This window comes from Rattus rattus, chromosome 10, assembly GCF_011064425.1.
Source record: "Rattus rattus isolate New Zealand chromosome 10, Rrattus_CSIRO_v1, whole genome shotgun sequence".
Lineage (NCBI taxonomy): Eukaryota > Metazoa > Chordata > Mammalia > Rodentia > Muridae > Rattus > Rattus rattus.
Genome location: NC_046163.1, coordinates 18,948,335 through 18,962,434, shown reverse-complemented (window position 1 = coordinate 18,962,434; position 14,100 = coordinate 18,948,335). Strand labels below are relative to the sequence as shown.

Here is a 14,100-nt window from a genome sequence, read left to right as displayed (position 1 = left end):
AAGCTGCATCAAGGAGGAAGTCGCTACCCTAAGTGCCCCAGACCTGAACCCTAGCCGTTCCCACTATAGACCTGGAATCACTGAGTCCTGGGATGCTATACCTATGTGAGTCTCTTAACATACTACTAGTCGGCATCATAAAACATCTTGGACCGATTCTATTCCAGTTTTGAAGGATGGACATTAGAGAGCAAATTTCTCTGTGAAGGTTAGGGAATTCCTCTCCTCCTTCTCCTTCGTCTCTTCCTCTCCTTCCTTTTCCCCCTTCTCCTCTGCCCCCTCTTCCTCCTCCCCTTCCTTCTCCTTCCAATATTGGCAGCAGACTTTGTCTTTACTTGGTTAATAAATGTATCGCTCTAATCTGCCTCTGTCGCATGGTAGCATCTCTCTGTATGTCTGCAGCTGTGCCTTCCTATATAAGGGCATACTAATAGCCACATCTTTTTAAACTTAAGGTTTATGTTGGCTCATAGTTTGAGAGGCCACAGTCATTAGTGTCAGAGGAGTCATGGGAGACACCTGAGCATGGTTGGCAGGAGTGTGTGATAAAGCTTGTTCATAGCTTAGTGGTGCTGGAAACAGATGAGGGGGCCAAGAGCAGGGCTAGACTTTAAGTCTGAAGATGCTCTTCCTCCCCAAGTGATATACCTCTAGAAGCTAGACTCAATGTCACAAAGGATGTAGTCTCCCAAAACAGCACCGCAACTGGAGATGAAGTATTGGAACAGGAACCCATGGGGGAACTTTTCACATTCAAACTACGACATTCTGAAGGGACTCCCGTAAGTTCACAGCTCTCTCACAATTCAGTCTAATTCATTCTCCAGAGTTCCAGCATTACTTAAAAGTCCAGTTTTAGCTGTGAGCTCCTGCAAAATGGAAAAATCAGCGTCATATGTATTCATTATGCAATGGTGCATAGTAAGCATTATTCAAATGGGAGGGATGGGGCCCAGCAAGGAAGACTCCAAGAGAAACCTGGAGAGCAAACCACAAATTCTGGAGCTCCATACCCAGCACCTGGTCCCTTAGTAGCATCCTGTCAACATCCATGGGCTTAGATAACCACAATGGCCCTGCCATTCGTTATATTGTGATTTTTCTTTTTTTTCTTTTTTTTTTTTTTGGGTTCAATCTACACAGTACCTGTAGCTTTTCTCTGTAGATATTATTATGTTCCCGGCCTCTCCTACATTCTAGGGTCTCCACTGTGACTTACACTTCACTTTTATAGAATTGTACTTTGTCCTCTCAGAGTCTCTTCAGAGGACCTAATTTTGCAACCCACTGCACCTCTAATCTTCCTCGCACTTAAAGTTTAGTGACAGTGTGTTTATCTGTACTCTTTCCTTAGATTCCTTGCTATAGGAAGGATTTTGAAATTTCTGAGGCTTCTGTCCATAGTGGCAGATTTTAAGCTTGTGTAAGGGCTGTATCTTTAGAGATAAAGACGGGCATTGTTTTATACATTTGTAATAGGAACAGTATTCTACTGAAACAGTGAAATGAATGTTCCGGAACACAGCTTTCCGTTTCACATTATTATTTTGTAGTTTCCCTGAGGGGACTGCGAAAGCCTAACTTGCTAAAATCAAGTATTTTCAGAAGTTGGAGGGAGCTGACAAAGTCTGGATGAGACTTCTCATTGAATGTGGGAATAAGCTAAAAGCCAAGGATGCAGGCTCCTCAGCTGTATCTCACTGGATCCCGTTTCTCCTGATGGACAGCTTAGCCTTTTGCTTGTTCTTTGCTTTCTAATAGTGGTGAAGCCTGTGTAAGCCTCACAGGCTCCTGATGATATGCTCAGCATGTGTTTTTCATCCTGAATTAGCAAATTCGTTGTGCTTTGTTGGTGGCTCCTGTTTGCTCAGCAAAAATTTGCTGAGAGACAGGTAACGCTGTCCCCTTTCCATGTTAAGACCTTGAACACTTTATTCAGTCAGCAGATACCTGAATGCCGAAGTGTACCCTTGTGAAGTATTTCTGTTACAGCAAAAAACAGAAACATTAGGACTTGATGCTCTATCTGTACTTTGAAATAGGTTTAAGGAAGAAGAGATGGCCAGTATGAAGGCTTGTTCTAGGGAGGAGTCCTTACTTACTAGTAAGGACAGGAAAAGTCAATGTTCCTGGGTCGTCACAGGTTGTCTGGTCAGATGCCTTTATTAGTAAAAGTCAAGCACTGTTACTTAGTATATTGAAAGTTTAAAATAGCCACTCATACTTGCATCTGCCAATTTCTTCTTCGTCTTCGTCTTCGTCTTCATCTTCGTCTTCTTCTTTTGCTGTGTTTCAGACACCAAACACTGCTGAAGTTTCCTTTACTTCTTTAGTCAGTGATTTACTCTTAGATATTGAGTTAGGTGTATTCATTGTGTGTGTTCCCTGTGTGGTGACACTTAACTTCTCGTCAAGTGGAAATGGATCAGATCAATCCTATGGGATCTCACGATTCCTTTAAATAGTAAATTATAGATTTACATAATTCATTTGTAAATTGTAAATTGAAAAATTTGTATGGCTCTTCAAAATTGTTCCCTCAAGCAATGGCCCTCAGAGTGCCTGTGTTAGAAGTTCTGATTGGATGATCATGAACTTTGGTATGGGATGGATTGTTCTGTGTTGGAAATGTGCCTTGTCAATACATGGTGTGGATGACTCAAGCAGGGGTCCCTCATGCTACCAACAGAGAACGCTCTGTTGTAATATCTTTTTCTTTTTATTACAACGAGAATCCCTCCCTGTTGCAGATAGGATTTCTATCAGAGGTGTGCAGTGTCTTGGCTTAGCTTTCATCTAGCATTCAGAAGCTCCTAGAGTACATAAACAACGTCTCAGCTCAAAATATGGATGCGTAGTTTGAACTCATCCTTAGAAACGAACTATACATTACTAAATAAAGGAGATAAATATTTTCTAAATAACAACTGAGCAAAGCAGAGAAACATTCCACTTCAGATAAGGTAAAAGAAAGAAAGAAGCAGATGTGCCAGCTTTAGCTCGTCCCGCCCCCTTGCTCTACCCTGGCATTGTTCTAGGGCTTGTAGCTCAGTGTGAAAACTTACCACTTCCCTTGCTCCTGTGTTGCCCTGTTCTTTTTTTGCATAAGAGCAAACTATCCTTGCTTTGTCCTGTAGAGCTTTTGCCTCTAGCTCTGGAGGCTGGAGACCTACCTCCTTATGTCCGGGAGTTTTCCGTCTTGAATGTCTGGCCATGCTGGAAAGCGGTCAGTCAAGAACATTAGGTTGAGTAGCTTGCTCTTCTCCACCTTTTCCATGACTGCCTTCTTTCCCCTCAGTGCTTTGATAACATGTGACTGATGCTTGGGTTCCCTCAGTCTTCCCTCCCTGTCTCCAGATTCAGGCCTTTGAATACAAAATCTGTTGTCTAAGGACGCCCATGTGGTCATTTGAAAGCTGTTGCCAGTGATTTCTGTTTTAAACGTATACTTTATGAACACTAGCTCCTTTTTGTTTATGACTGTTTCCCCTTCCCCTTTCCTTGATGCTCTATCAGAGGACTAAGTACAGGTTCATTACTGTGTCACACCCCTAATGCAAGGTTGGACAATACAAGCTAACTGCGTAGTCATGGAGCCCAGTTCCTGTCTGCCCTGGGGAGAGCTTCTGTAGGTACTGACTCAGGTATGGGTGAAGAAGAGGGTGAGAAAGATGGAGGACTGATAAAGTTACTGAGTGGTAACACATCAGCTTCCTAGAGCATGGTCTTCCAGTGTGCAGGGCCTCATTCTAGGATTCTCCACGAGGTCAGTAGAAGTTCCACACTTTCTGCCTTGAAAACGTTGCGGGCTGTTTTGCACATGTATTTTGAAAATGTTTGAAAGATGAAATAGTTGGCCGTACACAGTTTGCTGCTAATGCCAGTTTCAAATCAGGGTGAACTCTTCGGGAGTCCTGTTGGCCAGGGACAGAGCATGTGATCTCTGGAGCCTCCTGGTCCCTAAAGATGGCCCTGTAAGTCAGATGGCCTTTGTTTCTAATTTTTCCTCCATTTTTCTCCTCTGCTTCTTTAGTCTTCCATTCCCAGAGAGATTTAGAGCTGGTTGGATTGTAGCTGAAGTGAACAGAACTGGTGACATTTAGGGAAAGGGCCATTAGAAGTGAGGAAGAAAATCCCATGCCACAGTGGCATTTGGGAGGTATCGGTACAGAAATAGAACCATTGTTGTAAACCAGGAAGAAAAAAGGTTCCATTGAAAGGGAGAGATATGAGAAAGGCAGACAGGTGAGTAACTTCCCGTGCTGTTCAGTCATGCAGATTATTCTGAATCATAAAACTGGAGCATGCAGTGTGCGTCCTAGGTGACTAGCATTCCTCTAGATTGGAATTAAGGAGACAAAACATTACGATTTACCTGTGCATGATTATTGGTTAAAGATAAAAAGAGCTGCTAGGTAATGTCTAGTTTGTGGGTTGTTTATGCAAGAACGATGGCTAAACAGCTTGCTCCTCCTGCCAACGCTAAGCGTATTTGCCAAAACTCGTGAGGTGCTGTGCTTGGGCTCCGGCTGCCATATTTAGACTACACAGTGAATCTGTAAGACTTATGTTCCAGGTGGAAGCAGATTTCCAGACTCCTGCCTTTTGTACTTCAGCTTCATGTATAGAATGTGAGAGTAAATTAACCGTTAGCATTGTATAGGAGTGCCTGGCTCACTTATTTTCAATGAGGAGTCCATTTCTACATATACTGACCTGTCTACATACACTGACCTGTCTACTACATACACTGACCTGTCTACATACACTGACCTGTCTACATACACTGACCTGTCTACATACACTGACCTGTCTACATACACTGACCTGTCTACTACATACACTGACCTGTCTACATATACTGACCTGTCTACATATACTGACCTGTCTACATACACTGACCTGTCTACATATACTGACCTGTGTATATATACTGACCTGTCTATATATACTGATCTGTCTATATATACTGACCTGTGTATATATACTGACCTGTCTACATATACTGACCTGTGTATATATACGGACTTGTCTACATATACTGACCTATGTATATATACTGACCTGTGTATATATACTGACCTGTCTACATACACTGACCTGTGTATATATACTGACCTGTCTACATACACTGACCTGTGTATATATACTGACCTGTCTACATATACTTACTTATCTATACTGACCTGTGCACATATACTGACTTGTCTATACTGACCTGTCTACATATGCTGACCTGTCTATACATCTTGACCTATCTCTGTAGGTTTGTTTCTATGTTCCCTTGTTTTAATGACCCCTGACAGCATATGTTCTTTTGGATAAGCTGACTTGTACTTTCCCTTCCCTTTGTTCTGTCTTTACTTTCTCCCCTTGATGTTTTTATACACTTCCCACGCCTCAGCTATTCTATCTCAGTTATTAAACTCTTCATGTTTTAAGCCTCTGCTCAGTATTATACAGAGATTGTAGAGGCGTCTGCTCCTCTCTTTCTGGCCTGGAGAGCTCTCTTACTGTAGATATGCTTGCCCTCCTGTCTTTCCTGGAATGTCAGCTTCGGGAAGGTGTGAATCATGTCCTGTACACTTTTGTGTTTCCGATACAGCCGGGTTCCATTCTTGTCAGAACTGGCCATTCAGGGAACGGCAGATGCCTGTTTCCCAGAGACTGTAAGGAACAGGGGGGTTGGGCAGGTCCTATCAGTGAGAGACCAAATGTCCAGAACAGTTGAGCAACTGGTTTCAGGGAAGGCAGGGATGCCAGGCCCATGCTCCTGCACCATCCACACTGTAAGGTGGGAAGGAAACGGTACACCATGAATCAGGTGAAAGTCTGTTGGGAGTGCTTGCTGTCCAAGCATTCAGGGACCTTGACAGGAGAACTGGGTTGTTGTGGTTTGCCTTGGGGTTTTCTCTGAATTTGTTAAATAAAGGCAAGAGCGTGAGATTTGGGCAGAGGTAGGAGTTGGGAGTGAGAGGGGGATTAGATTCAGAGGTTAGGTTGACAGTTGACAGTTGGAGACAGTTGAGCGAGTGGAACCTGAGGAGGGGGGGGTGAGGATTGACAGTTGAGGGAGGAGGGGTTAGAGAAGGAAGCCAGGAGGAAGAAGAGAGGGAGTTGGAGACGATGGGGAACTGAGAGAGTTAGAGGTACCAGGGGGGAGAAGAAGCTGGAGACTTGGTAAATAAAAAGGTGCAGGGATGAGTAATTTGGGAACTGGGATTAGGACAGTGTAATGGATCTGCCAAATCTAGACGCTGGATTGCTTTAATGCTAAATGAGTGTGTTTTTTTTTTAAGAAAGAGTCTCAATTTAAGTAAGTGTGGCTGGGCTGAGTTTATGCCAAGATATCCAGCAGATATCTGGGGCACTGAGGTGTGGAACCCTAGCAGGGTAAAACACCAGTTGTATGCTCTTTTGTGTAAGAGTCTCAGTATAAGAAAGTGTGTGGCTGGGTTGTGTTTCTGCCAAGATATCCAGAAGATATCTGGGGAAGCGAGGTGTGGAACCCTAGCAGGGAAAAACACCCTGAGGGAAAACATTCCACCCCGGTTTCGTTTATACATTTTACTTTTACTTTATTTTATTTATTTACGACAACATATGGCGCCCAACGGGGCACGAACCCTGACCCTGGGATTAAGAGTCCCATGCTCTACCGACTGAGCTAGCCGGGCTTTGCCTGCCAAGTCATTCTGTGCTGAGAAAGTTCATCGCTTAGCTGATATCTTGGCTATGACAGTCTGAAGGGCTGGATAAGTAAGATGTCCATTCTGGGAAAGTTCTGAAAGCAGGCCTTTTAAATCAAGCATCTTCAGTGTAATTAGGGAGAATCAAACACGAAGTTGGACTGGAAAGTCCCGAATCTCAACATCCCAGAGTGTGTATCATTTCAGAGCTATCTTTCTCTTCCTTCATCCTGCAGCACAAAAACTTTACAAGCATTATGTAGTTCTATAAGCATTTTCAAATGGGATAAGCAGGGTGCACAGTTTAGTAAATAAAGATCAAAAAAAAAAAATGACTACCTTTTTTCAGGTTAGGTTAATCATATAATGGTAACAATTTTGTAATACATTGATTACAAGTTATGAGAATTTGCACTCAAAAATATCACTGGCTGTTTATAGACATTTCAGTCTCAGCCAGTTCATACCGGAGACCTAAACAACCTCATATATACATCACCTATTTGTTGATATCTTAGTCTCCTTTTTTCTTCTGTGTTGCCAAAAGGACTTCAGGAGGTCTCCCCTGTCATTTCTGATTTTATCAGCTTGGAAGGAACCCACAGCTTTTTTTCTTCTCCTGTGAAACATAGGCATAACCCCTTCCCCAGGGTAACACATTTCCATTTTCCATTCTGACGTCAGAATATCCTTAATATAAACAGGCTAGTTTAGTTCAGTAGTTTTCCACAATCCAATGTCTTTCAGCAGCTGTGCTGTTTTGTTCATCAACATTTAAAAATTTAAGGTTAATAAAGCACTATGTATCCTATCTCTGGGAGTTTTTGTTGACCCCTTTTGCCTGTTAAGCATCTCCTTTAGACTTGATTAGATCTCTCCAATTGCTTGTCCTGTAGGGATTGTGTGGTATACCTGTAACATGTTTTATATTATAATAGTCAAAGCGCTTAATCTTGTTAGAGATATATGCTGGACCATTGTCGTTTTAATTTGTATGGGTATTCCCATTATAGCCATAACTTCTAACAAATGTGTAATTACAGAATCGGCCCTTTTCTGACGTTAAGGCAGTTGCCCATTGAAATCCTGAATATGTATCTATAGTATGATGTATGTATTTCAGCTTACCAAACTCTGTAAAATGGAGAACATCCATTTTGCCAAATTTCATTCTTTTGGGTACCCTTAGGGTTAGTTCCTGTAGGCAATGGAGTTTGATTATATAACGAGCAAGTAGGACATTGCCTCACAATCTCTTTGGACATTTGCCAAGTGATAGAAAATTCTTTCTTTAAGCCTTTGCTGTTAACATGGTGTTTTTTATGAAATTCTGAAGCATCTAGTACACTTCCTATCAGTAGCTGGTCAATTTCATTATTATTACCTTTGTCAGAGGGCCTGGCAGACCTGTATGGGATCTTATGTGTGTTATATATAGTGGGTAACTCCTATTTCTGATTTTTTTTGTTGTAGCTGAATAAATAGTGATGTCAATTGAATCATCCTGAATAAGTTCAGCAGTCTCTATGTACAAAAAACAACCCTTTTCTGCATATTGAGAGTCAGTTACTATATTAAGAGGCTCTCGAAAATCTGACAACACCATGAGTATTGCATACAGTTCAGATTTTTGAACTGACTTATATGGACTCTCAGTCACCTTGTTTACATTTTCCGATTTCTATCCTGCCTTTCCTGACTTTCTGTCATCTGTGTAAAATGTAGAGGCTCCAGATATTGGAGTTCCCTTTACTATCTGAGGAGGATCCAGTTAGTTCATTTTATGAACTGAAGTCTTTTGCTTTTAGGGTATTTGTTGTTAATGTCTCCTAATAAGTTACTGCATGCTCTTTGCCAATGTTCATTTTGTACCCACAAAGAGTTAATTTCTGCATTAGTAAAAAGGTACCACAATTTCAGCGGATCCATTCCAACTAATTGTCGAAGTCTCAATTTTCCTTTAAGTATCAATTCAGAGACCTTCTCAATGTAGGTTTTCAGTTTCTTACTCTGTTTATGTGCTAAAAATATCCATTCTAAGATATAATCTTCCCTTTGCATGAGAATTCCTGTAGGGAATGAGTAGAGGGCAAGATGACTAATATGCAGGCCATCTTTGGATCAATACGATCCAGATGTTTCCTGCAATTTCCTTTCTACCCAAAGCTAGCTCTTTCTCAGCCTCAGATGATAGTTTCCTTAGGCTATTTAATTCTTTATCGCCTTATAGAGTTTGAAATAAATTGCTCAACTCTTGATTGGTCAAGCCAATCACAGGCCTCACCCAGTTAATGTCTCCAATTAGTTTCTGAAAATCATTAAGTGTCCTTAATTTGCTTCTTTTGATTTGCACCTTTTGTGGCCTAATTCTTTGTACACTTATTTTATACCCTAGATAATTAATAGAATCCCCTCTTTGTATTTTCTCAGGGGCGATTAGTAATCCCCAGCATGGTAATGTTTTTTTTACTTCATCAAACATTCTTTCCAGGATATTTATATCTGAATCAGACAATAAAATGTCATCCATGTAATGATAAATAATAGATTGGGGAAATTTTTTGCGAATTATATCTAATGGCTGCTGTACAAAATATTGACACAAGGTTGGGCTATTTAACATTCCTTGTGGAAGGACTTTCCATTGATATCTTTTTATGGGGCGACCTCTATTAAGGGTAGGCACCGAAAAGGCAAACCTTTCCTTATCGCCTTCATGTAGAGGAATAGTGAAAAATCAATCTTTTAAGTCAATCACTAATAGGCCCTCCCTAGGCAACAAAGAAGGCAGTGGGATCCCAGGCTGCATGGAACCCATGGCTGAATAATCTTATTAATTGCTCTGAGATCTGTCAATACCCTCCATTTGCCAGACTGTTTTTTTAATGACAAATACTGGAGAATTCAAGGGCTGGTGGACTCCTCTATGCTGAGCCTCCAGCTGCTCCTGGACTAGCTGCTCTAATGCCTGTAGTTTTTTTTTTGTCATGGACCACTGATCAATCCAGATGGGTTGGTCAGTCACCTTAGTGGCAAGGCTGTTGTTGTTTTTAACAGCAGTGGCTCCTTGGGGTAGCACTAAATTGTCAGCCTCTGCTGTATCTTGCTTATGGACAGCTTGGACAATCTCTAACTGTCCTTGATAACATTCCTAACTAATTTAAAGTTTTTTATTAGGAGTCTGATGAATTTTAGGGCCAGAACCTGAAACTGAGGGGATATTAATTTGAGTTTTCCACTGCTGTAGTAGATCTCTTCCCCATAAATTAATGGCTATATCAGCCCGTGTGGCCTTTAATTTTCCTACCTGACCTTCTGGTCCTATACATTTAAGCCACCTGATGCTTTGTTTTATTTGGGATAAAGTGCCAACACCTTGAAACTGCATATCCACTCCTTGAAGTAGCCAACTAATGGGCCAAGATTTTGGAGAGATGATGGTAACATCTGCTCAGTGTCAACCATTCCTTCAATTTCGATATTATCTACCAGTATTTTTAGTTTTTGGCCTTTGGTCCTCTATAGACGTTAGCCAAAATATTAGTTTTTGAAGTCTTGTTGTTTAATCGTTCTGAGGAGAGAACTCTCCCTGCCTAGTATTGGGCCCTGCGAGAGGCCCCCCTTGGGAGTTTTTTGTCAGGATGCGGTCCCATCTGTCTGTTGTTGCTGTACACTTCCCTAGTCAAATGTCCATATCTGCCACATCTTTGACACATTCTAGGAGGCACAGTCCCCTTTTTTTGTATCACTTTGGTTTTTTATTACAGTAATATCTGAGATGGCCCTGCTCACCACAATTAAAACATTTGAAATCTTGGGTCATCTCTAGCTGTCCAGTGGCAGCTTCTCCTATCAAAAGTAGTATCAGGAGAACAAGATCCAACATCAGCTGTATATCTAATCCACTCATCTATTGGTGCGGACCTTGCCTTTAGTGGTCTAATTACTTCCCTGCATTTGGTATTTGCATTTCAAAGGCTAAAGACTCAATTATCGCCTTTCTTGCCGCTGAATCTGATACACTCCTTTCCACAGCTGAGGTAAGCCTTTGTAAAAAAGTCAGGGGAAAGGTTTCTTTAGGACCTTGTATGACTTGAGTGAATGTTTCAGTCTTTTCCCTGATTCCGACTTTGTCCCAGGCCTTTAAGGCTGACAATCGACACCATGACAGAGTTTCTTAGGTCATATATAGCCTGCACCTCTACTTCAACAAAGCGGCCTTCACCAAGCAGTTGATCTGTAAAATCTCTGCCCCTAGCTCTATTTTGTCTTGCTATCTCCCTCACTTCTTCTCTCCACCATGAAATCCATTGCAAGTTTTCAGCAGGCTCTAAATTGCTCTTACCATATCTTTCCAGTCTTGGGGATTACTCTATTTTTTAATAGCCCAAGAAATTAAGATTTGTTTTACAAATGGCGAATGCATTCAAAATTAGTTACACTTTCCTTAAATTTCCTTAATTCTAATACATCCATGGGTTGCATTCAAATTCTTCATAACCCTGTGGATGATCATCGTTTGGAGGCCTTTTGTTGCACACTAACTGGATAGACTAAAGTTTGTTTCCTAAAAACCTTAGGTTGGCTTTCCTTAATTTTATCTTCTGTCTCTACCTGAGTTTTTTCTTTAGTTGTAATTTTAAATTCCTCTCTTAAAGTCTGTATCCGTTAGCTTCATATTTCTCTTTCTGTCTTTCCCCTGTTCTTTGAGTTCCTGAATTCTCTGTTCAAGGTTTTGCTTCCACACTTTGTATTTTTCTTTATATTGTACTTCTAATAATTTGTTATCCATTATCTTTTGATTGATTAATTTTAAAAAGTTATTCTCTAAGTCTTGCTTCCAAACCTCATTACTTTCTCTCTGCTGTTCAGTATGATCTGTGAGCTGTTGTATGTTCTGTTCTAACATCCTTTCTAGTTTCTGTCTATCACTTTCATTTTCATCTTTCTGTCTCTTATTCTGATCTATAATTTTCTGTGTCTTCAATTCTAGTGTTCCTTCTAGGCTACATTGCAAGATTTAATTTTCTCTTTTCTGTTGTTCATGTTGTTCCATAATTACCTGTATCTTCTGTTCTAAGGCTAGAAATTTGCTATTTAGGGCTGTGTGCTGTTGTATGTTCTGTTCTAACATCCTTTCTAGTTTCTGTCTATCACTTTTCATTTTCATCTTTCTGTCTCTTATTCTGATCTATAATTTTCTGTGTCTTCAATTCTAGTGTTCCTTCTAGGCTATATTGCCAAGATTTAATTTTCTCTTTCTGTCGTTCATGTTGTTCCATAATTACCTGTATCTTCTGTTCTAAAGCTAGAAATTTGTTATTTAGGGCCCTGTCTTTTGAGAAGATAGTAAATCAGAAGAATGAATATTGCAATACTGGTAAATGATAAAGTGTCTTTTTCCTCAAAATTCTCAACTGTCAGACCATTCAAAATATCATTCCATAAGGCCCAAAAGATATTCATTATGTTTCTCATCTTTAAGTATCATAAGTTATATATCTCTCTTACATCAAAGTAGTATCTGATCTGAAGCCCCTTGTACCTTTTTTTTTCTCCCTCTGCTTCAGAATACGGTGCAGTCCTCTCGATTCTTAAATGAGACCCTCCAGACCCAGTCAATTCCAATCCACTAGTACTCCTGCCTATTCTGGGGTTGAGGGGAAGTAAACTTTTATCTCAGGTTAGGTTGAGTTCTAAATGGTTTAGTTAGGCCATATGTTTTGTCAGTTTTTAACTGGACAAAAGGGGAAATGTTGTGGTTGCCTTGCCAAGATGGTGTGGATAACATGGTTGGTGAACAGAGTTGGTGGACTGGGTGATCAGCATATTGTTGGTTTTATAAATTGCAGAATGGTAATAATGATGTAGTTCACCTATGTATAGGAAAAAGTTTTTAACTGGACAAAAGGGGGAAATGTTGTGGTTTGCCTTGGGGTTTCTCTGAATTTGTTAAATAAAGGCAAAGAGCGTGAGATTTGGGCAGAGGGGAGTTGGGAGTGAGAGGGGGAGTAGAGTCAGAGGGTAGGGTGACAGTGGACAGGTGGAGACAGTGAGCGAGTGGAACCGGAGGAGGGGGGGGTGAGGATTGACAGTTGAGGGAGGAGGGGTTAGAGAAGGAAGCCAGGAGGAAGAAGAGAGGGAGTTGGAGAGACGATGGGGAACTGAGAGGAGTTAGAGGTACCAGGGGGGAGAAGAAGCTGGAGACTTGGTAAATAAAAGGTGCAGGGATGAGTAATTTGGGAACTGGGATTAGGACAGTGTAATGTGGATCTGCAAATCTAGACGCTGGATTCTTTAATGCCTAAATGAGTGTGTTTTTTTTAAGAAAGAGTCTCAATTTCTAAGTGTGTGGCTGGGCTGAGTTTATGCCAAGATATCCAGCAGATATCTGGGGGCACTGAGTGTGGAACCCTAGCAGGTAAAACACCAGTTGTATGCTCTTTTGTGTAAGAGTCTCAGTATAAGAAAGTGTGTGGCTGGGTTGTGTTTCTGCCAAGATATCCAGAAGATATCTGGGGGAAGCGATTAGCAGGGAAAAACACCCTGAGGGAAAACATTCCACCCCCGGTTTTCGTTTATACATTTTTACTTTTACTTTATTTTTATTTATTTACGACAACACTGGGTGAGCTAGGAACTAGCGTTATGTATATCAGACTTGGATTTGACACCAGGAAGGATATGGGGTCAAAAGAGACTCTGGCTGGATTGGTCATTAGATACATTAGAAGCGTGAGTAAGATAGAAAGTGAATAAGTTCCTGGAATTAGGCCATAGGTAAAACCGGACCACAGGTCAGATTTATTTAACTTGAAGCTGATTTATTAAACATATTATGAATAAATAAAATGTTCTTTAGTTGTGTGGAGAGAGATACATCTCTGGGGTGTTTGTCGGATGGCTGATATCCAACTGATAACAGTAGGCAGTGAGTTAGATCTCTTCCGAGCTTAGCAGAGGGCGTGGTCCAGAGCTCAGCCAGTTTCAGTGTCACAGAGGGGCAGTGGTGGATCCCATGTGGAGAAGAGGTGTTCCAGGCCCTTTCCGTCTGAGCTCAGTTAAAAGGACAGTTTTGTCGAAAGGTAAATCGGTCTTCATGGATGCTAGGGACAGCTAAATGGTAACTTGTTGTCTGAATTTGGTTTATTATATAAGGTAAAGTGCGTTCTTTACCTGATACTGTCATTCCTGTCCCTAATAAACCTTTGTTTTTAAATTGTTAGTCCATGACATCTTTCTGACCCTTTAGTTTTCTGTTGTCAGAACAATGGATTTCCATAGGTTCAGAAAGCTCAGATAGTAATTTAACTGGATACCAATGATGTAATTCCGTTTTGAATGTTCAAACAGATCTTCAACAGAGCCCCCTTATAGATTATCCACTCCCAAGCGCTCAGCCCTTAGTACA

At 41.0% G+C, this 14,100-nt stretch overlaps 1 protein-coding gene and 1 non-coding gene across 3 annotated transcripts in view; one reads left to right on the top strand and one right to left on the bottom strand.

Moving 5' to 3' along the window:
- Nek7 (NIMA related kinase 7) overlaps positions 1-14,100 on the top strand; it is a 132,992-nt gene that overhangs the window by 5,156 nt on the left and 113,736 nt on the right. The window lies entirely within an intron of this gene.
- Trnak-cuu lies at positions 6,608-6,677 on the bottom strand. Its single transcript has one exon. It is a non-coding gene; the product is annotated as a tRNA-Lys (tRNA).